Source organism: Protopterus annectens, chromosome 8.part0, assembly GCF_019279795.1.
Source record: "Protopterus annectens isolate FY-2018-M chromosome 8.part0, PAN1.0, whole genome shotgun sequence".
NCBI classification, from domain to species: domain Eukaryota; kingdom Metazoa; phylum Chordata; order Ceratodontiformes; family Protopteridae; genus Protopterus; species Protopterus annectens.
The window spans coordinates 1,238,996,754-1,239,023,032 of record NC_056741.1 but is presented as its reverse complement, the minus strand read 5'-3'; the positions used below and the strand labels follow the sequence as shown (position 1 = coordinate 1,239,023,032).

At 38.4% G+C, this 26,279-nt stretch overlaps 1 protein-coding gene across 1 annotated transcript in view; it reads left to right on the top strand.

Moving 5' to 3' along the window:
* Nucleotides 1–26,279, top strand: part of LOC122808448 — a 361,422-nt gene that overhangs the window by 490 nt on the left and 334,653 nt on the right. The window lies entirely within an intron of this gene.

Genomic DNA, 26,279 nt, shown 5'->3' with positions numbered 1-26,279 from the left:
ATAAAGAAAAAGACATGAACTTTCTCAAATAAAATCACTTTTAATATGTTTAAGTGACTGCTGATTATTTGATATGTTATCATAGGTCTAGATTTGTTAAATTTTGTGTTGAAGATTTATATTACATGTCATTAGTCTGCTTTAAGTAACATGCACACAGTTGAATGTTTTACATTGCTGTACTGTTTTTTCTTCTTAGGGGTCAGTCTGCAATCTGAGCAGTTCAGCTTTTCAAAATAACAGATTGCAACTAGTGATAAGAGTGTAGGATATCTGAGCCACTCTGGTGACATACAATGAGATAAAGCCCTAGCTAAGGCCCAGTCAGCCTGGGTTTAATTAGCGGTTCTGGGTGACTGATGGGGCAGCAGGGAAGGATGGGTGTGCCCATCTCAGGTGGGAGGCCATTCATCAATGACAGTTCCTTGGGGAGGTGTGATTCAATCAGATTGGCAATTGTGGGAGGGAGGAGCAGGAATTGGGTAGAGCATATAACAACCCCCACCGGATGGAAGCAAAGATGGATAAGTCCCAATTACACTCTTAGGATCTACAAAGATTTACAACAGCAGTACTGGAGTAAGTTGGGGGGATCAGAAACAAGCAAGTAGACCTGGAATGCATGTGGGGCACAGGGGCTGGGCCAGTGTAATATCAAATGAAGAGACAAAAAAATCTGCTTATCAACAAAGTACAGGGATCACATAATTATGGTCCTTGTACTTTACCTATGCAAGCCTCATTTTTAATATTCTAAGCTTCTTTTGATGATGTATGAGGGTATTTCATTTCATAATAAGCATACAACTTTGGAAAGGCTTGTTTAAGTAAATTGCAGAAATACATCTGTCTTTTATTTCTTCAGGAATCCTAAATGTGGTGATACAATTACAATGGGGTCATCTGCCCAAATCTTCAACTTTGTGAGGTGCATTCTTAACTTAGTTCAGAAATTCCTCTGCCTATTTTCATTAGAGGTTGTTCTGGATTTAATGTCAGTTGCATCTTGAACATTAATTGTAATTAGTAGTGCCTCACCAAGAAATCTCCTTTGGGCAAGGTAAATATACATGTTTAACATTCATGTTGCTTTTATAATTCATCTCTCCTTACATATTGAGTTTAGGGCAGTTTATTGGTTTTGAGGCACACTTTTTGTTATGTGCATTTTCAGGAGTTGGAAGAGCTGGATGGTAGGGTACTGCCACTTTCAATTAAGACTGATAAAAACAACATGGTTGACAGAGTTATGGTCTTCTTTGTTCATAAAATAAACACTGTTAGTAAAGAGTTGGTCTTTGGTGTTCTGTGTTAGAAAATGAGTCCATATGTATTCCTCCTCTTCTGTTTACAAATTCGTCATCGGTGTCATCTACCCCACTTATAAGGGGTCTCAAACCTCTCCTGTAAGTGTAGACATATGGGCACATCACTTACTGTTTTGTGCTGTGCACAGCCTTTAATGTTACTGATCTCAGATATTGTATAAGGAAAGTGTGTGACCTACCTGCCTAGTATCTGCAGTGCACATGCCCAGTGGTAAATACGTGACAGGGACCACTGGTCTGCTAGCTGTGTGCCATGTGCATTACTAGGGTGGTGGGTAATCATGCCCACTACCCTCCCCCCAAGATGACAATAATGACATTTTACAGTTTGATGCACAATGCCAGAATCAGCCTGCAAGTGTAATCTGTGGCCTCAGCATCACAAACATGCTTGCAGCATTATGAAGGCCTCTGCAGTAGAATGCTGCTCATGTTGGGTTTTGTGAAAGATTCTGTACTTGTTAACATGTTTACCATAACATCCAGTGGAGTATTAAAGCCCCTTCATTCTGTCAGCTGTGATTTTGCTACACTGCTTACCAGTTAGCCTTTGAAAGGTGTGTGCAGCCCAGATGCACAGCGCTGTGAGCTCATTCGTCTCATACTGGATGGTACACCCGTGAGTGCCTTATGGCTCCCTATGTGATTTGCACATGCTGTAGATTTACCTGCATTCATGCAAAGTGGCTGTATATCTTTTAAGATTTTATGGTCTATCATATACTATAACATAACTTTATCTATCTTCAGAGTTTTGCTCATCTGACATTGTGCTGGGCAGGGAGTTACCCCATTCTTTATATAAGACTGCATTATATATTATGACTTCTAAAAGGTCATGAGCAGTTGTTTCCTGTTTAGAAAAAAAAATGTCATCTCTGTGGTACCCCCAGATATTCTGTGTATTTTGCCAAGCCAGATGTCTTTTTTATTGCATGTCAGTGATTCTTGCATATCTTTTTTAGAATTGTGTGTGCTACTGAATATTTTTCTTTTACCATGATTCCTGAAATGTATAATGCTTGTGTGGTTTTGTGTTAAGAACAACAGACTTATTCTTAACTGAAATGGTTTTACAAATATCATTCTTTGATTAATGTGTTGTTGTGTAAGATGCATTATTCAGAGATATGGATTATGAAAAGAAAAACATTTTCTCACTGTTCAAATGATAAAGAGCTCTCCATGAAATCAATATTGAATAACCCATGAAGAATTCCAAGAACATCCACATACCATAGTAAGGATAGTTGTTTATCAAGGACTAAATGGCTAATGGGTTCTTTTATTTGTTAAGTGGTAGTTTCAGCAATAAATGAAAACTTGAAAATGTCAGTAGTGTATCCTGCTGAAATTTTACACAAACTGAAAAAAAAGTCATGGCTGATCCAAAACAACTGATATAAGGAACTCCATAATCTCACTAAAAAACACATTAATAATGATAAAATAAATTTCTACCACCAACCTCTGACCACACAATCTAGAAACCCCTAAAACGTTTTGGAATGCTATCAACCAAATACTCTATCCAGGCAATCCCTCCACACCCAACCCTTGCCCTGACACTACAACCCTTGAAACTGCATCCATTTTCAATTCCTACTTCATTGATATGGTTAGCAAACATATGCAGTCTTCTAACATATCCAATCTCTCACCACTCCAGCTATCCAACAACAAAATTCCCCCTTCTCATTAAGGCCAGTTCCCACAAGCTACATTAAAAAACTATTCATCAGGTGACAATTTGCAATCTTTCTTCCTAAAAGTTTCTGCCTCATCAGTAGCATACCTGTTTCCATTGACCACTCTATCACTGAATTAACTGTCCCTACTCTTTGGAAACAATTCTTTACTATACCCATCCACAAAGGTGGACAATCCACAGAACTTTCTAACTTTCAACCAATTGCCATACTTTCTCCTCTCTCAAAAATGCCCGAACACTGCATCCACAAACAACTCATGGCGCACCTCATTCACGGGAACCATATCACTCCTACCCAACATGGCTTCCGCCCACACTACAGCACCTCTAATGCTCTAATTTCCTTTACCAATACCATTTCCCTTGCCAAAGGTAATAATAAACTTGTGTCTTGTCTTTTCTTAGATCTATCAAAAACCTTTGATACTGTGTCCCACTCTATCCTCTTCTCAGAATTATCCCAACTCAACCATTCCTCAGCAACTTTATCCTGGTTTAACAGCTACCTTTCTGATGGCCAGCAATCCGTCAAATGGCTATCTGCTCTTTCTCCTTTTCTCCCCATCAAAACTGGTGTCCCACAAGGCTCTATTCTTGGACCTCTCCTTTTTAATATCTTCAACAATGAACTACACAAATCCTGTCCCCAGTCTTCCCCTCATACCGTATGCTGATGATACTATTATATCCATAGCCGACAATCCAACAAAACTACTCACCCTCATACAAACATCATTCAAGCACACAGAAACTAATAACCAACTAATACGCAACGCCAAAAAGGCAGAAATCCTACTATTCCTCTCAAAATCTCCTTTATTACACAGTTTTAAAATACTGAAATCAACATATGGAAAATAAACACAAATGGCATAACAGTACATTTACTCCAGTTTAAAACATTAATTATCACAGTCTGTGACTGCAGTTAAATGTCTAAATGACTTCTGAGAACCTAAGAAAATATATTTAACCTTGTTCACGAAGAAGGTTTTTACAGCTAACTATTTGGAATATTTTAAATATTCTTTATTATTTGACCAGTGTATAATACATGACAGAGATATGAATTATGCTGGATGTAGTCAGATCTACTCATACCTGCTGCTTGGTCACTAAGGCCTCACTGGCATGAACAGTCACAAGCACACATATCCAACCATAACCTGTAGCTGTACTTTGTATTAGTCCTCTCTGATTCATTATCAGCTTTCATAGTATGACATTCATTTAAACCTTTTCCAGGTGTGACAGATACCCTGTAACTTACCTAAATATAGAAATAATATACAGCTAGCATGTGAGTTATGCTGAGATATGCTATTGAATACTGCAGGCCTTGTCCTATGGCAAAGTCTGAGTGAGTAAACATGGTGGAGTGAGCATGCTACACCTTGTTGCTATTATAAGATGGTAGGTATATTTTGGGGAGCTGGAATAGTAAGAGAAAGTGTTTAATGGGCATATTGGACGGCGCAGTGGTGCAACGGTAGCATTGTCACCTCACAGCAAGAGGTTCTCCGGTTTGATTCTCAGCTAGAGTGCCTTCTACTCAGACTCTGCATGTCCTCTCTGCCTTCATGTGGGTTTTCTCCAGGTGCACTGGTTTCCTCCCATGTTACAGAGGCACGTGTCTGGACCCGAGCCTCTGGTGAAATTTGGCTTTGTTCCAAGTTGGACTTTCCCACTAAACAAATGTTAGATAAATAAGTGTACACGAAGGGTGGGAGGTGTAGTCTGATGCAGGGATAGCAATAGATTAAGGCAAGTGGTGTGAACAGAGTACCTGTTGAAATTCTAAGCATCACAGTTGCCATCAACCGAACAGCAAGATTGGAGGCATAACTCTTGGGAACAAATACTAAATCTGAGGTTGGAATACCTTAGAGTGTTCCTCTTACTGAAAAATGTAATATTGAGCTTGGTACCTTGAGGAGGTGACTGTGTGGGGGCGATGAGGATAGGAAAGGCAGGAGCATATTATCAGCTCAGCTATCCTTAGGAGAGTGGTTAGAAGCAGGAATGGAAACTTTGGTGGTTTTACTGGGGATATTTATCCTATGCTTATAAATTCCAGGGGTATGGATTGACAGCACTCTGGTCTGTAATGGATTTACATCATTGTATATTGGGAGCAGGGGTGGGGATAAGGGATAGGGCATGTTAAATTAAAGAAAAAAATCCCTAATGCTACAAGTATGATGCTTTAATTCGACATCTCACTCTCCTTTTAGGCTAGACTATATTTGTGGTGATTAGGAATGACTTCCAGTATTGAAAGTCGGGGAGAAGCAGCAGTGGAAGTTGCTGGTTTGCTACATAAGGGTCAAAATTTTTTTGTAAAAATGTGTTTGTGTGTGTGTGTGTGTGTGTGTGTGTGTGTGTGTATGCGTGCACGCGTTTGTGTGTGTGTGTGTGTGTGTGTGTGTGTGTGTGTGTGTGTGTGTGTGTGTGTGTGTGTGTGTGTGAGTGTGTGTGTGTGTGTGTATGCGCATGTGTGTGTGTGTGTGTGTGTGTGTGTGTGTGTGTGTGTGTGTGTGTGTGTGTGTGTGTGTGTGTGTATTAGGAGCAGGCATGCAGAAGGACAAACCACCCTGCAAAATTTTTAATAACTTTAAAATGATTTTTGAAAGTTGCTGTAGTCACATGTCAGTTATTTTTCATAGTTGCAAGGCTAGGAATAATCTGTTATGTGTATCTGATAAAAGAAGCCTTTTCAGAGAGAGAGGGAAAGGGCTTCCTGTGGAAGGATGCTGACTAGACTGTGTGGATAGCAGAGCTCAAAGATTATTCCTCCAGCTGCCTTAAAGCTATTTAAGTTGTTAACAGGAGGTAGGTATGCAAGGACGTGGAACTGATTGACACAGAATTGTGATAGAAAATAGTTGGTCATCACACAGCATTTGATATTGCAGCTATACTTTGTATGCTCAGGATATGTGTTACAGAAATAATTATTTAAAATATATACAAACTGTAAGTGAGGGTCTTAAAACTTCTGTTTTTCATTTTTGCAGATGCTTTACCTGAACCTAGTATTATTTCATTGGCAGCATATAACTGATAACTTAAGCTGAAGCTAGACAGTACACATAGGAAGGTGACCTATGTTTTACACTACGTTATCATATGAAGCTTCTGTTTCTTCAGATGACATCATTTAGTGACATACAGTGATAATAGCCTCTAAAGCAATTAAATGTGTCTTACACTGGCACTGATCAAAGATTTTGCATGTTGTACTACCACATTACTGCAGAGTAGGAACTAGCAAAGGATTGCTACTGTTAAGCATATGCTGTTACATCAGAGGTAGACGCTGGTATGTTATTACAGAGGCCTATAAAGTATGCATAACTGGCTTGCTTTAGAATACTTGGGGAATAATAGGTGTGACTTCTTGATACTTTGTTTTTGGTGTAACAGTCACACAGCTAGGATTTAAGTGCACATATAGTTAATAGTTAATGGAATTTATTTTTGTTTTATACATGTGCATTTTTAGTTAGGAATAGCCCAATGAGACAAAAAAAATGGAGTTAGTTTTTTCCCCTTGCTAAATAACTGATATTGCTAAAAAGATGACTGAAAGTGATAACCATGTATTTTAAATTGTCATATGCTGAATTATGTTTATATGTTTCTGATTTCACATGCTGATCTTTTATTTATTTAAGAAATGTCATATTGTAAGTAAACCATAGCAGTTGTTTTCATTATTTGTTGACTTACAGAAAGGTAAAGCTAGGCAAAAAAATACTTTTCAAAACATATTCACCAAGTTTGTTAATGTTTTACATAATATGTTACATTTTTGTTTTATGTACTTTCGTTTTGGCATTTAGGCTTTTTATGTGCGTATGCACATGAATGAGTGTGTATGTGTGTGTGCGCGCACATGCACATATACGCATGCTGTGCAGGGGCATTCATTGCATGTTTGCAGTAACATTTTTTTAAATGTTATACATTGTGCAGGTAACATTAGTGTAGTGTTGATATCATGCCATCTCAAATAAGAAGCTAGATAAAATCAAGAGGAATTTGGTAAAATTAAAAGTCAACAGGGAAAAAGATGGCGGACAGTTCTTTTTGTATGTAAGCAACTATCCTAGCTGTTTTGCAAATTAAAAAAAAAACTGCGTGAACTATGAATTATGCATTTTCATGGCTGACCCATTCCTTCAGGATTTGTTACTGGCTGTTTAATTTTAAATAACACAGGCCATCACATAACACCCCTAACATGTGAATGAATAACAAGCGCTCTCATCTAAGTTCCATTTGTTATTATTTTGGTCACTTCTCTTCTTATCTTTCACCACTTATTTTATCCACCAGTCTATAACTCTATTATTAAACTTTGCCATATAATCCTCAGAATTATACCAATGCATGTAATTGTAAACTTAGGACTTTGCTTTGAATAAAACGCATACACTTATGGTGAGAGTTTCACTGTATTTTTTTATTTATTACAAAGATTCTTTCCCTGTTACTACTTTAAAGGGGAGTGTGTTTGTCAGACAGAGATTAGACTTGCTATTTAAGCAAGCGCACCAGAGAGTGGCCACGAGTCATGCATATGATGTGAAGACGCAAAGACACATCTTGCATCAAAGTGTGATGTGGGTGACAGGTGCAGGAGTAACAGGAGTGTAACAGAGCTCTGGATTTTCTTTTTAGTTATTTGTAAGTTTGGTTTTAAATGGACAAATTAACTGATTTGTGGTTGCAGTCACTGATTGATGAAAACGCAGTTTCCCAGTGCATTCATTGTCTCATGTATAGCACACGCTTCCAGAATTTAGTCGACTTAGACACAAATAAGTGTGTGAAATGTGCCAAGTTGACTGACTTAGCTATGGAACTGGAGGATTTAAGAAAAGAGATTTCATCAGAAGAGCCGGTTGTGAATTTTTAAGTCATAATTTGGATTTAAGGTACAAAGCTCACTCTGAAAAAAGTAATGCTAATACAGAGGGTCTTCTGATTTCTAAGGGTTCTCAAACACATATAATTCTTTCATGCTAAAGAATATTTCCAGTTATAACACAGATAAATTAGGGAAAACCAATTACAGTCGACACAGGTGTTCAAACTGAGTTTACTAAACAACAGAATAACCTTGTTGAAAAATCTTTATTGCAGATTGAATTAGACTGTCAGGAAAATGCAGGTGACATTAATATAAAGAAGAGAAGAATAAACGGTAGTGATGGTGACAATACCAGCCAGTCCGAGTTAGCCTTAAATAAATGCCGCAGGAGAAGAGCAGTTGTAGGAAACTTAAAAGCTAAATAAATGTTTCTAGTTAGGGAGATGTAAACTCCAAGATATTTATGGACACCTTGTCAAATTGATAGAGAAATATTCCACTTATAGCTTAGTAATTATGCGTGCAGGTGTAAATGATCTGTGAATGACTCCTCTCTTTCATATGTATAGAATGGTTGAGAGTATTTCAGAGGTTTGTTTATAAAACAATATCAATGTTCACGTTTCAGAAATTTTGTCCTCACAATCCTTATCCAATTACCAATTCACAAAACAGCACTGTTCAATAATTGGTTACATAACTTGTGTATTCAAAAGGATACTGATTTTATTCATTCCCGGGATGGTTTTGTGAATAATGCAAGTTTATTTGCGCAAGATTGATATCATTTGAATTATTTAGGTGGTTAATTGTTAAGTTAGAAATTGGTTGGTATTGTAAAAAATGTTCTGAATTTTACTCAAGAATTAGGGTTAGTTACAACCATGTTAGACACCCAGGTTGATAAAAGTGTATTATGCTAATGCTCAGATACCCAGGTTGCTAAAAGTGTATTATGCTAATGCTCAAAGTTTAACTAATACTATTCGTTCATAATTATGACTTAGTTGTCTTTACTGAATCCCAGAATAGAGAAGGAATTCAGCTTCCAGAATACCAATTATTTAGCTACTTGAGAAATAATAAGATAGGGAAGAAGTGGTTAATTTTGCAGTCCAATGGCTAAATGTTAGGGCGTTGAAAGTGGATTACAATTTAGAATGATTTTTGTGAAAATATTACTTTTTTCAACTACACTTGTTAGGTTGTTATAAAAGCCTTGCATTATCAATATCTAATTAACTCTGGTAAATTGATGACTTGGTCAAGTTTATGACTTATGATAGGCTGTTAATATTAGGTAACGTCAACTTTCCAGAGATCAGTTGGCCTGATGGCACAGCAGTTGATAGTGTCTGAGGATCAGATTGACTCAGATGATCAATTTTCTATCAGATCAAATAATATCTTAGATGTCTTACCTACAAATATTCCATATAAAACTTCTGAACTCAACCAGTTGTATCCATTAGGCAATTCAGATCATATAGCTTTTAAATTTAATATAACTAATAACTAATGCTTTTTGTATGAATCAACCAAAGTGTATTTTTGATAAGTCTAAGCTGTTCAATCTGAATATTATTAATCAGACAAATTCTATAGACTTGAATTCCTCTGAGATACATAATGTTGTGAATAAATGTGAGGAATCTGAAAACATTTGTGATGTTCTTTTGTCTGGATATAAGAAACACTAACAGTTTATTGAGGACTAACTTTTCATGGTGGAATACTGGTCATACTAAATGTCTGAGAGAAGAAAAGGGGAAGAAATTTAGACTCAGGAAGAGGTTCAAGAGAAATGATTTAAAACAGGCATATAATTTAGACTCCAGAAGGTTAAATGCCTCTTTGAGATTAGCAAAAATTAAATTGAAGATAATGTAGTTAGTAGCCCTTGTTCTAAGAAATGTTATTTTTATATTAGCTACATTGGTAATAAGGTTACTTTCTTTTGGACAACTTTCTGTTAGCCTCTGTGGGAGGTGAAGTGCTGAGCTCTGGAGAATTATTGACAAATTTGCTCAATGAACAGTTCTTGACAGAAGATGCTACACTACTTGACAAAGTTTCTTCCTCTTTCGGCTTTTCCCCAGTTAGAGTTTGCCATAGTGGATCACCTGTCTGCTCATGATTTGCAGTAGAGTTTTACAGTATTGAGTTGCCAGCCCAGTGCCCAGTCTCCCACAGAAGGCACACACATGCATGCACTCACACCTAGGGTCAATTTAGAGTGTCCAATCCACCTACAGCATGCCTTTGAGAGAAAACTGGAGCACCCAGAGAAAACCCACGTGACCACAGGAAGGACATGCAGACTCCGCACAGACGGCACCCCAGCTGAGGATCGAACTGGAGAACCTCTTGCTGTGAGGTGACAATGCTAACCACTGCACAACCATGGCAGTCCACTATTTGACAATGTTTCTGATGGTAGAATTTTAATAGAAGATGATTTTTTATGTGCCCAGTTTTCAATCTGACCCTTGTGCAAATATTTTTGAGCCATATTAAACAGGATAGTGGTATGGAATAATATTCCAGGCATTTTTATGGACATATTGCAGCAAATATATTTTGGCTACTATCACTTGGTTTTTTAATAACCTGTTGTATTTTGGCACTGTTTCTCCTAGTTGGGAACTTGCAGACATAATTCAAGTTCACAAGGGGGGGCCAGTGGTCAATTTAAGTAATTATAGACCTGTCAGTATTATTTCACTTATTGGGAAACAGTTTTGGCAGGTGTCTACTTTCCTTTCCTAATCAAGACTTTCAGGGCTGTTTAATGGACCTCACTCAACACAGTTTCACAAAAAAAAAAAAAAAAAAAAAAAAAAAAACATTCTAGATTCAAAATTTAATTGAAATTTTTGACCCAGTGACAGTTGGCTTAGATACGGGCATGTCTGTAGTGCTGATCTGTTTAGATTTGTCTAAGGCTTTTGACAGTGTTCCTCATTCTACTTGCTCAAACACAAAGTTAATCCATACACTATTTGCTGGGTAGCTGACTGGCTTTGTTGTAGATTGAAGAACATAAGGATAGGAAATGTCCCATCTAGCCAGCTTGAAATGAGCAAGGCGGTCCCTCAGTGCTCAATTCTAGATCCAGTATTGTTTAGTCTGGCATTTTCATTTATTCCTAAGATATTGTATGTTTGGATGTCCCAGTATATAGATGATATTCAACACTTACATGAGTTTAGCGGCTGAATGGTTAGACTAAACTGGGCTAAAAGTTAATAAAGATAAATGCACTAGTTTGAATTTTGGGAAAATGAGGATTGAACACTAAATAAACCTAGGTCCCCATGAGTTACAAAAGTTGACAGAATATAAGGATTTATGTATCATTATATGCAGTAGTTTTAAGTATAGGGCTAATGCCTTAAAATTTAAAGCTAAGGCATTAAAAGTTATTGACTTAACTTTTAAGATCTTTACAAGAAATAATGACTGTCTTGTGAGGTTGCTCATAACATTTGTTTGATCCATCACTGAGTACAACATGTTGTTTTCCTCCTAAAAAAATGATCTCCTAGTTTTAGAAGGTATTCCATGACAATTTACAAGGTGTATCATTACTTGTAGAGATAAATGATTCCCATCTAGACTAGAAAGTTTAGGCCTTTTTTCAAACAGTTACAGTTATCTGAGAGGTAAACTTTGTTTAGCCTACAGGGGGCTCTGGAATGAAAAATATAAGTCTACTAAATATTGAATAGTTGAATACAAGCATATTAACCAGAAGTGCACATTTTACTTACAGAATTGAGGAGTTAAGGATAGTTTTAAGAGTAAACTTTTTAACGTAGTCATTGGTTCAACCTTGGAACTGGGTTCCTTTACATATTCAACAGTGTTTTTCTTTGCAGATATTCAGAAAACAACTTGATATCTGATAGAGTCCAAGGGTATACACATTCATTGAGGAGTCTGTGTTCTAAATTGCCTTTGGCCTTTACGCAGGAATTAACAAACAACTGAATAATTGAACGGTGTGTGGGTAGTATTAAGTATGAAGAACAGAAGAGAATGTCTTAAAATTACGGTGACAACTTTTTATTATGATGTAAAATCCTGATTTGTTTGACATGTAACAAAGAAAAAGCTGCACAGAATAGATAATTAATCCTGCACATTTAACAGAATGTTTTACTTGGAGCCTAATAACAGTCTTGTATTCAACCGAGTGTTATATTCTGCAAATGTTTTGCACTACTGAATTTCCCTTACAGCTTCTTCTTTGAAAATGGATTCTTGACCTGAAGGACATCACAGTAAACAAAATACAAATAATGAATGAATGAATGAATGAATGAATGAATGAATGAATGAATGAATGAATGAATTAGTTAAAGTACATCTTCAGAACTACCTTTGTATGATTTTCTCAACCTACTCAGTGATACCCAGATGGATACTTTCCATCCCCTTAGCTGTGTTTCTCATAGCACTAATGTTTTATTTTTTGTTGTTTACTGTCGGGACACCAGGCAAACACTGTACCATGCTCCCACTTCAATCTCCTGATTCAGTCGCTGTAATTCTTGTTTGTCATCATTGCAATAGCTTTTAATTAATTAACTGGAACAATAAACAAGGCCATGGATAATTTCCAGTCATGACCTGGATCAAAAGGTTGAGATTCACACAAATGTATCTCATATATAATGTAACTCACGGCTTCCCTACACTTGCTAGAGCTGAAATTGCTTGAGTGTCAGAAGTCCACAGGAAAAAAAAAATTAATACCAAATACTGTTTGTCACAGGAAATCATTTCTGGTGTGGTTCTAAGTGTACACTCACAATGATTCACTTGTTTAGGGAGATTTCTCTTAAGGTGGTGCAATGGTTGCATTTGTGTTTATATATATATATATATATATATATATACATATATATATATATATATATATATATATATATATATATATATATATATATGTGTATGTGTGTGTGTGTGTGTGTGTGTGTGTGTGTGTAAGTTCAAGGTGTGTTGGGGTGCAGGGGGCTAGCCCCTGTACAAAACAACTAAAAATATTTTTTGGCTTCCCAAATTTTGTACATTTTTGTCGTCCTTTCGAAATATCAGCTATCAACAAGTCAGCCTTTCATAGTAGAACCCAAAGTATCAATGGATGGATAATAATGGAAGGAATTCTTAGAAAATGAAAGCAGAAATGCTCAACCACACACACACACACACACACACACACACACACACACACACACGCACACGCACACGCACACGCACACACACACGCACACACGCACACACGCACACACACATACACATACACACATACACAAAACTATAAAAATCCAGAAAATACATCCTTTTTAGGCTTCACTGTACATACCAACATGAATGATCATCTTCTGCTGAATGCATTTTACCCTACAGAAAGATGTCTTCATGGAGGTTCCCATCATTTCCCTGATCTTTACTGATCCGTGCTATGAGCACTTCAATGTCAGACCAGTTTGGGCCAGTAGATTGTCAGATGTATTCTGGAAAAGTAAATTTGGAAGCATGGCCCTGTATTCCATTGTCAGTGAGTACACTATGATTCAGCTTCTCCACCACAGAAAACTTTATGGCGGTGAAAGTGACTCTAGGTGCGCATATATTTACTATAGCATCAAAAGTAAAGTATTTTGCTCTTTCAGTTTAGAGGACTGTCTGCTATGAGAGCAATACCATACCCTCTGACATGTAAGTATAAATTTTTTTGCAGCACAGCCTTTATGTTACACCACTTAAAATGTTTTATTGTTCCTTGCCACTTTTCTTTCCTTACAATGCACTAGGGAACAGGAAAGTAACAGGAACATATATTTTCAGCTGTACTGTGAAAAATATTGAGAGGGCATCATCTTGGGTAGTAACAGAAATAATGCTCTGCTGGGATGCTGGGTGGAAGCAAAGCTGTCTGCCTACTGAAACAGTCAAATAATAATCACAGTCTATGTCTTCATTTAACTGTCCAACTACAAATGGCACTATCATTTTGTCAGCAATGAAAACCAAAATGTTTCAATGATCTGTGCAAAAATGGATACCTTTTAAAATTCACCAAGTGAGTTCTTGTATTAAGAATATATATGTACAGCTTCACTTTCATTATTTGTACAGTGCCAAGTTAAACAGTACACAGACAGTTACTGTTGGCAATAGTGTTGATAATGACAGGAATGATTGTCTGTTTATATGACTTTGAATGGTTATAGCCTATAGGCATAAAACAAAGACATGAAAATACAGATGAAAAAGGGAGCAGCTAGGAATACAGTGAGGAGATGTGCCAAGTAGATAAATCCAGACATGTCTGACAAAAATAAGATTGTTAATAAAGATGGCAGGGCATTATTAACATTAGTGTCATTCTCTCAGTAACAAGGGCAGCCAATGACATTTGCTTACGTGCCCGTACATCTTTCTTATATAAGACTGAGCTTCCAAGTATCTGCCTAATTTGAAGTTGTAAATCTTTATTCATTCTTTATGGTTAGGACCTCGGTTCTGTCCTTGGAACTGATACAGCCATTTCCCAGCTCGCGCAAGCCCAAAACTCTCAGCTAAGAACCTACCCACAATGCCCCTCTCCTAGATACTCCAGATCTCATTTGCTGCATTCCTAGTCAGACCTATTAGCCATCTATCTCAAGCTAAGTAGTAATTTGTTGTTTTTATGACAGTTTTTCTTCTGAATTTCAACATTTTTAGTCAAGTTAGTCTTTTATCACAGTCTCCTATAACCTAGGCCTATTTCCTACCCTTTTTCTTGGTAATTTAATTTTTTACCTCTTTTGACTGTCCCTCTTTCCTGGCTTTGACAGGCCCCTTTTTACTAGTGGTATTCCTTAACATAACTCCACTGGTATTTCTTCCTTAGTTATTTCTACAGGATAGTATTTTTTCATTTACCATGTCAGACAAAGTTAAGTTGGATTTTAAACAGTGTGACAAGTGTGGACATAAGATGCCTAACTCAGATACACAAATTCATTGTGTCGACTGTTTGGACGTGGATCATTTTAAAGCTGATTGTGACATTTGTGCTGGTTTTCCTAATTGGACACTAGCAGAATGTAAGAATAAACTTATTTTAAAAGGTTTACTCAAGACACCTTTCTCGGAGGCTCTATCTGGGTCGGAGGTTTCACCTCCGCTTAAGACCAAAAAATATAAGGAAAAACAGAGTCACTCAGTTCCTGCATCTCTGTCAGTTATGGAACTGAGTCGGCTCCGTGCTTCACCAGCACCCTTGGTGGAGACCTCTTCGGCACCAGGATCTGTGTCCTCTCAATCGGTGCCGACCATGGTATTCCATCCTCTCTCAGTTCAAACACAGCACCACTGACTTCGGTGCTGTCTTTGGCTCCTACATCATCTCTGATGACTGTTCATGCCTTAGCTCTAGCTCTGTCCATGGTGCCAACAGTCTCCTCAGCTCCATGGGCTCTGATGACTGTACATACCTCAGCACCATCCCTGTCCATGGTGCCAACAGTTTCCTCAGCTCCATGTGCTCTAATGACTTTACATGCCTCAGCACCATCCCCGTTCATGGTGCCAACAGCTTCTTCGGCTCCATGGGCTCCGATGACTGTACATGCATTGGCACCATCCCCGGCCATGGTGCCGATAGTTTCTTTGGCTCCATCGGCTCCAAAATCTGATTACCTGCCTAAGACAAGATATTCTCCTACTTACAACCCTTTCTTGGGGCAGAGGTTTAGTCCTTTTCTAGAAAGACCTGATTCCCCTTCTGCAGCCTCTTTTAGATCCATTAGGAGTTTTTCTGAGCTAGACCTAGTGTGGATTGTGGACCAGCTTCTGGTAGCTAGGGGATTACCCATTCTAGCTAGACCTTCCATTCCTCCTGGCTTGGAATCTTCTATCTCATCTTCCCCTGCTTATTCTCCCCCAGCACCCGCTTCTGCACATACTGTCTCGGCTCTGACAGTCATGCCTCCCCTATCGTCACCCATCACCCTTGCAGCATCAGCTACAATGGAGCGGATGCTTTCTCGGAGAGGTGCTTGGACTGTCTGTACCTTAGTACCTAATCCAGCACCTATTTTCTCACTGACACCATCTATGTCCATGGTTCTGATGGCTCTCAGTTCTCTCGTAACCCCTCAACTGGAACTGGACTTGGGTGCACCTACTGTACAGGTGTTGGATATGGCCCTTCACTCTGAAGGCTCACAACCAGCCCCTAGGACACCAGTATCAGAACCCACTGTGAAGGGAACCCCTTCTCCAGAGTCCTCCTCAGAAGATCCCACTGAAGAGCCACCCTGGAAGAAACAGTGCAAGAGGAAGCACCTTGTCTCCCCGGAGGAATCTATCACAGAAGACACTGATTGTGATGACCTCTCTCTCTCTCCCATATGACATTTAATTCAGAGACATTCTCAAAATCCTCAGTCAGTGGGGGGAATGGAAGTCCTCTAACCCTTCTTCTGAGGAATCGGTGTTTCTGCAGGCCTTCTGTGCCTGGCCATCTACTTCCTGGGTGACCCCTACCAGCAGATGATCTTGTTAAACTAATTGTGCAGTGTGCCGGGAAGGCCCCAGACAATGTAGAACCTGTCCATCGGAGGCTGGACGAAATTTTATCTACACCTGAAGACCAGCCCCACTGGTCCAAGCAGCTGACAGTTGATTCTATGGTCTGGCAGTGGCCACCAAGAGGGAACTGGCAGAAGATAGTTCCACTGTCCATCCTCCAAATAGGGAATCCCGGACCATGGATAGACTAGGGAAGTGGACCTATACTTTAGCAACCTTCACCAATCAGTTGCTCAATTATCTGGTGCACTTTACTAACCTCTAAAGAGACCTAATTTCTGAAATGTCTTCCTCTGGTGGGGGTACTGCCTGATGAGGTGCGTGACACTGTCACCTCGCAGCTAGCTACCCTTGAATCCATCTCAAACTCCTTGATGTGTTTGATATCTCACACCGCTGAGGGGGCAGCTCAAGCTGCTGCATCTGGTGTTGTCATATGAGGTAATGCTTGGATGCAGATGTGTGATTTCGCAGACCCCTTTAAATCTTCCTTTGTTAACGCACCTGTCAGCGAATCTGCACTTTTTGGACTCAAGGTACGTGACACACTTGCACATAGTGAGAAAGACGGAAAGACCTTGTCTGCTGTGGGCATATGCTTTTCTAACCCCCAGAGACCCTACTCCAGGAAACAGAAGAAGGGAAAGATATGGTTCAAGAAATCCCAAGGATCCTTTCATGACACTTGTGGTGAGGAATCCCGCTGGGGCAGAGGGGGTTACTCATATGGAAGATGCCACTTTCAAGGTAGAGGGGGGTCCATGTAACCAGGGAGCCAGAAATTCTTACTCTGGCAGACCCTACTCGAGCTCTTCTGGAAGCAGTCGCGGGTCATTTCTCTCTGCATCTACCAGTCTGGCATCTTATTACTACCAATGTTTGGGTGCAGAGAATAATATCCAGAGGCTACCAAATACCTTTTGACCTAACTCCCAGACCCTTCAAATGAATCCCAGATGTACCACCCAATCAGAGGGGATTAGCAGCCTTAGAAATAGAAAAACTGCCAAGAAAAAGAGTCATTCAATCAGTCCCACCAGAACAGACAGGATCTGGGTTTTACTCAAGGTTCTTTTTAGTGCTAAAAAAGATGGGACTGGAGACCAATCCAGCATCTCAGCCTACTGAACAAATTTATTAAACCTCAAAAATTCCAAATGGTCACAGTACAGTCCATTCTTCCCTTCCTAGGGAGGGACAATTGGATGTGTTCTATAGACTTAAAGGATGCGTGCTACCACATAAAGATGGATCACTGCTCCTGGAGGTTTCTCCACTTCCGTCTGGGTGCCAATCACTACCAGTTTAGGGCACTGCCATTCAGTCTCTCAACAGCCCCCTGAGTGTTCACCAAATGTATGGCAGTTGTGGTAGCTCATCTTTGACTACAAGGATTCCAGGTGTTTTCCTATCTAGACGACTGGCTCCTTACCGCTCCGACCAGGAATCTCCTAGTCTGCAGCCTCTCTTACACTCAAGATCTCGCTCTCTGCTTAGGGATTACAATCAACAAAGATAAATCTCAGATGTCCCCAATGAAGACACTGTAATTTATTGGAGCGGCCTTCAACACAACATCCTGTCAAGCCCCCCCCCCCCACAGCCTTTTGAAAATAAGACACCAAATTCAAGGCCTTCTTCCTCACACGTTTGTACCAGCATGTCTTGTACTGCAACTCTTGGGCTCCATGGCAGCTGCCATTACTTTGGTACCACTGGTGAGACTGCACATGAGAATCCTGAAGTGGCTTCTCTCCACACAATGGTTGTTGTTAACCCACCCACTCAACCACATGATACGCCTTATGAACCGTTGCAAGGAAGAAATGCTATGGTGGATGGAGCCACAAAAGAATCTTTGGTGTCGATCATTCTGTCTTCCCCAACCCATGGCCACTGTGACCATGGACGCTTCACTACAAGGGTGGGGGGGCATTTCCAGGGGAAAGACTGTCCAAGGCACCTGGAGCCCCTCGTGGCCAACTTGCACATAAATATCCTGGAACAGAGGGCAGTTCTCTTAGCGTTGCAAGTGTTCCATGCATCCCTGCCTTCGGGGACCATTGCAATTCAGTCAGACATGTCAGTCGTCTGGTATATCAACAAGCAAGGTGGAACCAGATCTTACCCCCTGTGTCGGGAAGCCATGAGGATTTGACACTGGGCGACAGCTTCCAATCGCTTTCTTATAGCAATGCACATTCACGGGAGTTCAACCCTTATTGTGGACAATCTGAGCAGGAACATCCTGATGCCTCACGAATGGCCCCTCAATCCTGTAATAGCAGCTCAGATCTTCCAACATTGGGGCAAGCCTTGCTGCAACTTGTTTGCTTCCCCCCTGAATTGCAAATGCAGGAGCTATTTTGCCTTGATCCCCCCTCAGAGGGAACCACCGAGGAATGCTCTAATGCACGATTGGCCCCTGGGTCGTCTGTATGCCTTTCCCCCATTTCCCCTCATTCAAAAATTTCTCCAGAAAGCTCAGAGGTTGAAAAGCAAAGTGGTCCTCATTGCTCCCTACTGGCCATGTCAACTCTGGTTCCCATTTCTATGGCCTCATTTGATTCACAGCCCATGGATCCTGGATCATTCCCAGGACCTGTTATCCCATCCTCAGGGATTGATGCATCTAAACCTGCACAGACTCAAGCTCACAGCCTGGTTCCTCCACTTCCAATTATTGCCAGACTGCCTGACATCCCATCTCCTGTTCGTAAAATTCTTCTGGCCTCACACAAACCTTCCACTAGAAAGGGTTATTCTAGTAAATGGACTAGGTTCTCTATTTGGGCCAAAGACCAGAACTTAGACCCTTTCTCTATGCCTATTCAAAAGATTCTGCAATACCTGACTACTCTCCTGCATGCAGGAGTTTCAGCTTCAACGATCACTGTACACTTAGCAGCTATCACCAATTTTCATAATGGTCTTGAAAATTCTTCAATTATGTCACACTGTCTTTGCAAGACCTTTTTGAAGGGAGTATTACATGCTAAACCTCCGGTCAAGCCTCCCTTAGATCCCTGGGACTTGACTCTGGTGCTTCAGTCTCTTACAGGCTCTCCCTTTGAGCCCTTTGATTCATGTGATTTGAAATGTTTGTCTTGGAAAACCATACTTCTAGTAGCACTCACCTCAGCGAGAACAGTATCTGAGCTGCAGGTCTTGAGAGTCAAGAGTCCTTACTTGATCTTCCACATGGATAGGGTGTCCCTTCATACTGACCCTTCCTTCTTGCCCAAGGTCATTTCTGGTTTTTCCATTAATCAATCTATTGACCTGCCGGTTTTCTTCCCAGGACATTCTAATAGAGGGGAGTACCTTTTGCACACCATTGATGTGCACCAACAGCTTTGTTGTTATTTGGACAAGACTAAATCTTTCAGGAAAACAGACTAATTGTTTGTGTCCTTTGTCAGACCCAGATTGGGTAAACCTGTTTCCAAAGTGACTTTATCCTCTTGGCTTAGAAACATCATTACCTTTATCTACCAACAGAATAAGCTGCCCTTACCTTCCAGAATAAAGGCTCATTCTACCAGATCTATGGCTACCTCTGTAGCTTTTCATTCCAGAGCCTCTATGGATGATATATGTGCAGCAGCCACGTGGGCAAGACCTCATACCTTCATATCTTATTATAGATTGGATTTGGCCTCCAGGGGACGAGCATCTTTTGGTCCTATAGTGCTCTGAAATATCCTTCCTTAGGGCCACCAAGGACTCAAGTAGCTGGGGACTCAGTTCTAACTGTAAAGAATGAATAAAGATTTACAACTTCAGATAAAGAAGTTATGTCTTACCATAATGTTCCATCTGAGTTGTAGATCCTTATTCATTCTTTACTTCCCACCCTCCTTCCTCCTGCCTGGACTCCTGGTGGACTTCAGGTACTCCTGGTTAGGGTATTTGCTCAGTCAGAGCCTCCTACTTTTTTCCTATTACTGCATCTTTATCTAGGGCAGGCAAACTCAATCTGGAGTATCTAGGAGAGAGGCATTTTGGGTAGGTTCTTAGTTGAGAGTTTTTGGCTTGCGCGAGCTGGGAAACGGCCGTATCGGTTCTGAGGACGAAACCGAGGTCTTAACTGTAAAGAAAGAATAAAGATCTACAACTCAGATGGAACGTTATGGAAAGACATAACTTCTTTTTAATAAGTGTTCTGTAGCAATAGACTTATTTTTTTTGGTATGGGTCCTAATAGAACTAAGTATCACTTGAAAGCAAATAAAAGAGAAAAAGATTGTCTGTGATATACAGCATCTAGAATTAACTGGCTTAAAAATGAAACATTCAGGAGGAAACAATCTACTACTAAGCTCTCTAGTAAGGAAGTGAATTAGAAACCCTAAAAAAAAGAGAACATCTAAAAGAAAGTCAAAGTAATATTAGAAAACTATCAGTGGGTAGCCACTTGAAATGTCAGGACTTGCTAGATTGAATACCAAAATACAGAGAGTAAATGGCAGAAAAAACAGACTTATACATAGTAAGTCCGAGATGCCATTTCTTTCCCTTTTCTCTCCGAGATATGATGATCTCAGAGTTGGTTGATATATATATATATATATAAATATCTCTCTTTCCGTCTCTCTCTCTCTCTCTCTCTATATATATATATATATATATATATATTTAGGAATTTACTTTTAAAGAATGAGTTACCATAATGATCAAGATGACAATCCTGAATACTAACAAAACTGAAAGTGTACACTATCGAATGTCATCATATGGAAAAGGTATACATAAAGTAAAGCCAAGCTGATCATAAATATGCCTGTCCCTTTAAAGATCTGTATTATGTACTTTAGCATCATGGTGGATGTTATGTTTAACACTCCAAGGAATAAAGACTATTCCTGTTAAAGAACATTATCACAAAAAAATAAGGAAATACCATTTATTAATGAACACGTTTAGCACTATCCGAAAACATTACAGGTTTAAAAACATAGGTCTTATAAGTACAAATTTGTTTAAAAATGGTAAGACAGTAGTTACTGTATCTGCAGCTACTGGTGAACATTTGCAGAAAATCTGTAAATGCAGTACAATCGAGTTTTACAGTCCTATAACCATGTTGATGAAGATGTTCAAAATGTGATCACTACGAATTTTATATTACAGCAGTTGAAATTAAAATGCAAAAGAAAATGTTTTATTTTATAGAAGTGTTAACATTTACTTTGCATACTGCACTGGTGGAAATATAAGAACATCCTATGTGCAGTTTACAGTTCAATGTTATGAACATCGCTATTTTACAGTTTCAGTGGTTTAAGGATTTGGGATTTTCATCTCGATCATATGAAATTTGCGATTATGGTAATTCATTCTTTAAAAGTAGATTCATATATATATATATATATATATATATATATATATATATATATATATGTATATATATATATATATATATATATTTATAGATATATATATATAGATATATATAGATATATAAATAACTTCAGGGGTGTGGGAGTGCAGGGGGGCTGCACAAAAGAAGAAGAGCAATCTTTGAGATTCAATCTTTTCTTGTGTTTTTGGTCTTTTTTTTTTCGACATGTCACTTTGGCATTTCAATGCGGAGCTCTATTAATGACCTGTGAGTGATACTACCCATTGAGAAGAAAGAAGAGGAAAGTGTTGGTGAAGCCACATTACATCCAGATAGTGATAATTTAAAATATGACATCTTTGTGATAAGGGGCTCCGTCTTTATGTTGCTAAGTAACAATTCAGTTAAAATGATAAAATCTTTAAAAGATGCTAAAACAAAAGTGTATATGCAGAGCTTTTGAAAATTCTAAAGAGGCATAAAAAAAGGTTTGTGTTATGATTTTTCATTCATTCATTCATTCATTCATTCATTCATTCATTCATTCATTCATTCATTCTCTGATGGCCAGTTTAACCCAATGCATGGTCTCTAGTGATCCATAGCCTATCTCAGCACTCAGCTGGGGCAAGGCATAAAAGCTCATACTGAGTCGGGAACTCACACTTTCAAGATTCACACATGATAACATACAAAGCTGCAGACAATTTTGTGAAATTTAAGTTCACTTATGGCATATGGGAAGAAACCAGAGCACCCAACAAAACCTATGTAGAGAATGGAAGGACATGCTCTGTACAGAATGCAACCCAGACTGGTAGAGAACCATACATTATTAAGCAGCAATTCTAATCTGTGTGCCATCCAAGAAATTCTTTGTGCACTAATAACAGGATTTCACAAAATTTCCTAGAGGTGGTCATGAAAATTGAAGGCTTATTATTTAACATTAAAACCATGGCTTTGCAAATATTTTATATTCTGCTCAGGTCCAAATCCTTTGTGTAGCTCAACATTGACATTAATGCTGAAGATGATTTCATGTCAAAATACTGTTTAATCTGGGATCTCCAGGCATCCTTGACAATTCTGTCATGTTAGCAAACAAACCCCATGTTTTTCTAAATGTGGTTTACATTTGTCATCAGATGGAAGATGTACTCTGGCATAAGTAATCAGATGGAAGATGTACTCTGGCATAAAGCTTTAAGAAAATTATTGATTTAAATCTCCAACTCATTTTTAGGTAAGGAGTGTAACAGAAGTTTCTCAGACTGTTATTCACCAATTTGTGAAGCCTAAATAATAAGTCATTGACATAAAATCATAAATTAGGGGTAGTTACTGTGAAATAGTGGTTGGCACTGAAATATAATGGAGGGAAAATTACTGCTCCTCTATCTATGTTAGTTACAAAGCATTTAGCACCAGCAGACACAACAAGGAAGTCAAGGATGTAGGTTAACCATTTCTATTTGAAATTATGTTTCAGAGCACGATGAAATCTTCTTTAATGATATATAAAATAAAATGGTTGTTGTGTTTTAAGTATAATAAGATATATAAAGCTGCCACTGCTCTCACAGGCATATGTGGACTTCCATCTCAATTATTTTCCTCTGCATATTGGAGTACTAGGAAAAGCTTGCAGGGATTGACCTGAATTTACCCAGTAGATTGTAATGTTTCATAAATCCTTCTCTGATTTAAAGAAAGCTGGTTTGTGGGTTTTCTGTTAAATTTGGATTGGGAACACAAGCTGGCAAATACAGCAAATACAGAAGGACTGAACATATTCTGTATTAAGTCATACTGCAGAAAATTCTGACTTATGTCCCACTATATGTGGCAATAACAGTATAATTAAAGCCGGTTTTATATTTGAATACCATGGCCTATGTTGACAACACTAGTGAAATTGAAAGGTTTAGACCTTGTAAGTTATAACCAGATTACAGGTGGGTAAAAGACTATCTCAGAATATAGGAAAAGAGATGAGAGGACAAACTTGAGATAAACTGTGATTTGAAAAATGGAAAACCATGGTAAAAAATACACTGAACTGTCAGATCATACTGTATAAGGTCAGCCTGGCTATTTCAAATTTTGATTATAAAAAGTGATAAATAGGAAAAACATAACTGGTGGAAGCTCATAAATTCATCTAACATTCAAACTTTATATAATTTGATCTTGAGTAGCATAAACCAGTTGGCAAAGAATGAACAGGCCAAACTGAATGGAATGAAACCATTTTGCAACTCAGTCTGAGTAATTTAATATGTATGCATATTTTATATATTTTAAAATATTTTCCAATGAATTACAAATTTATTCAGGCTGAACTGTCAAATATTAGGCATGTTGTTTTCAAGTTGTACATGACGCATTAATTTTGTAACATCAAATTTGATTATATTTATAAACCTATTATATATCTCAATAGAGTATTATTGAAACAATTATTAAACTATTCTAACTGAATAATATAACTAAGTACAGTAGTTACAGATTATCACAAATATGAAATTATTGCAACTACACTATGAGATAATTGTCTTGTCTTACTTAGTATTATCTGGACTCTTATCTTTAATATCAGGTCTCATGTTCACGTTTATCCATAAGAAGGGTTAATGTAAATCAGAATTTATAATTACTGGAGATTTTATTTTTATTGAAATAATATTAATCTCTTTCTCATAAAAGAATGCCAGTAACTTAAATTCTAAAAGTGGTGCTGAGGTAGACCTTCCATTTTCTTGTGATTGTTTTACTCATTATTGCTATGAAGCAGCAGAGACAATGCTGCTGATATGTAATGCTAGATAGCTTGAAATTTCAAAGTTGTCATAAAGAAGCTGTTCCAATACTCATGTAATAGGGCACATTCAAAAACGTATGATCACTATCAGCACTGACTGGTAATGCGTATCCCCAACATAGTTTGTTTTGTAATTATCCCCATTTTCTGTGTGCTGTCAAAAGCTTTATGCAAATATATTTGCATATATTTTTTTTCAAAGAAGGAGATTGCCACATTTGAGATTAAATTCAAAATTAAATATTTACATCTGCGTATATTTTTATTTAAAATAAAAAGTAATAAAAGTGTGAAGTTTGTTTTTAGACTTTAATGAGTGCACGGCTGCACATATGCAGAAGCAAGTCCATTAAAGTCTATGGATGGAGTGCTTGCTATGCCTACAGTGATGTCACTGGGGAATACACCAAATTTATTTTGACTGTTATTTAGTAAAAACATTATGAAGCTTTTTCTTAAACAAGGGCTCAAATAAATACTAAATGAGAATTGCATCATACCACTTAACTCACTAGATGCTAAAATGCATCTATAAACCTAAACAAATTCCATTAAACAATAGCAAAACCAGACTGAAGCATTGTCTATGATTTCTGGGACTGCCTATCCTTTGTTGTACTGTCTGTGTTATACATTTATTTCCTGTAGTATGGGTCAGACTGTGCATTGTGAAATGTAGGCATATAAAACTTTACTGGAACGTTAGTGGAAAGTGATTATTAAATAATGTCTCACGTATTTCATCTTCATTTCTACAAAGTTACCTTGCAGTGTGATCCTGAGATTTTTCATTGCTAGCTGCCAGTATCTGCGGTAACCAGCTCTGCACATGTAATGAAGACCGAATATGACACTTTACATATCCCAAACATATATAGGTAAACGGGTCTATATGACTTGGTCGACAGTTCATATGATTGACTGTTTATTTGGTCGACAGTTCATTTGATCGACAAGCATTTGCCCCCTTCCCCAATGTTGTGTGACCCTGGAGTTGATATATATAGTCCGGGGGGGGTGTGGGGGGCACAGCCCCCCACATTGGGGGGTGTGGGGGGGTGAAGCCCCCCTCCTAAAATGCTTGTCGATCAAATGAACTGTCGACCACATGAACAGTCGATCATATGAACTGTCGACCAAGTCATATAGACCCAGGTAAAGACACAGTTTTACTGCAATGTTTCCTACCTTACCAGTAAGTCAGAGGCTAAACCTGAAGATGTCACTCTGAAAGTCACTGACAACTGGCTTTTTCAGTAATTATAAGCTCTCTCTGCCTTTGATATACTTGTTTTCTGAATTTGCAGTTTCCCCTGACCTTTGCATAAACATAGAGTCTACTAGCTTACAAAATGGAGACTGTAAAAATCTGTCAAAATTTTTGTCAGACTTACGAAGTTCTTGTGTAAATTAAGCATTGCCATGCTTAGCTCTCTGAACTGAATCAAAGCACATACGTGCAAAGGTTTTGATTGGCATAGCTTGAGTTGATACTGCTGTCAGTGAATAAGCCCTGTATGAGCCTTAGGTTAATGTGACAATGCCGATGCACATGAAAGTAGTTTCTGCATGTTCCTGCCTTCCTGTATCCAGCCTGTACC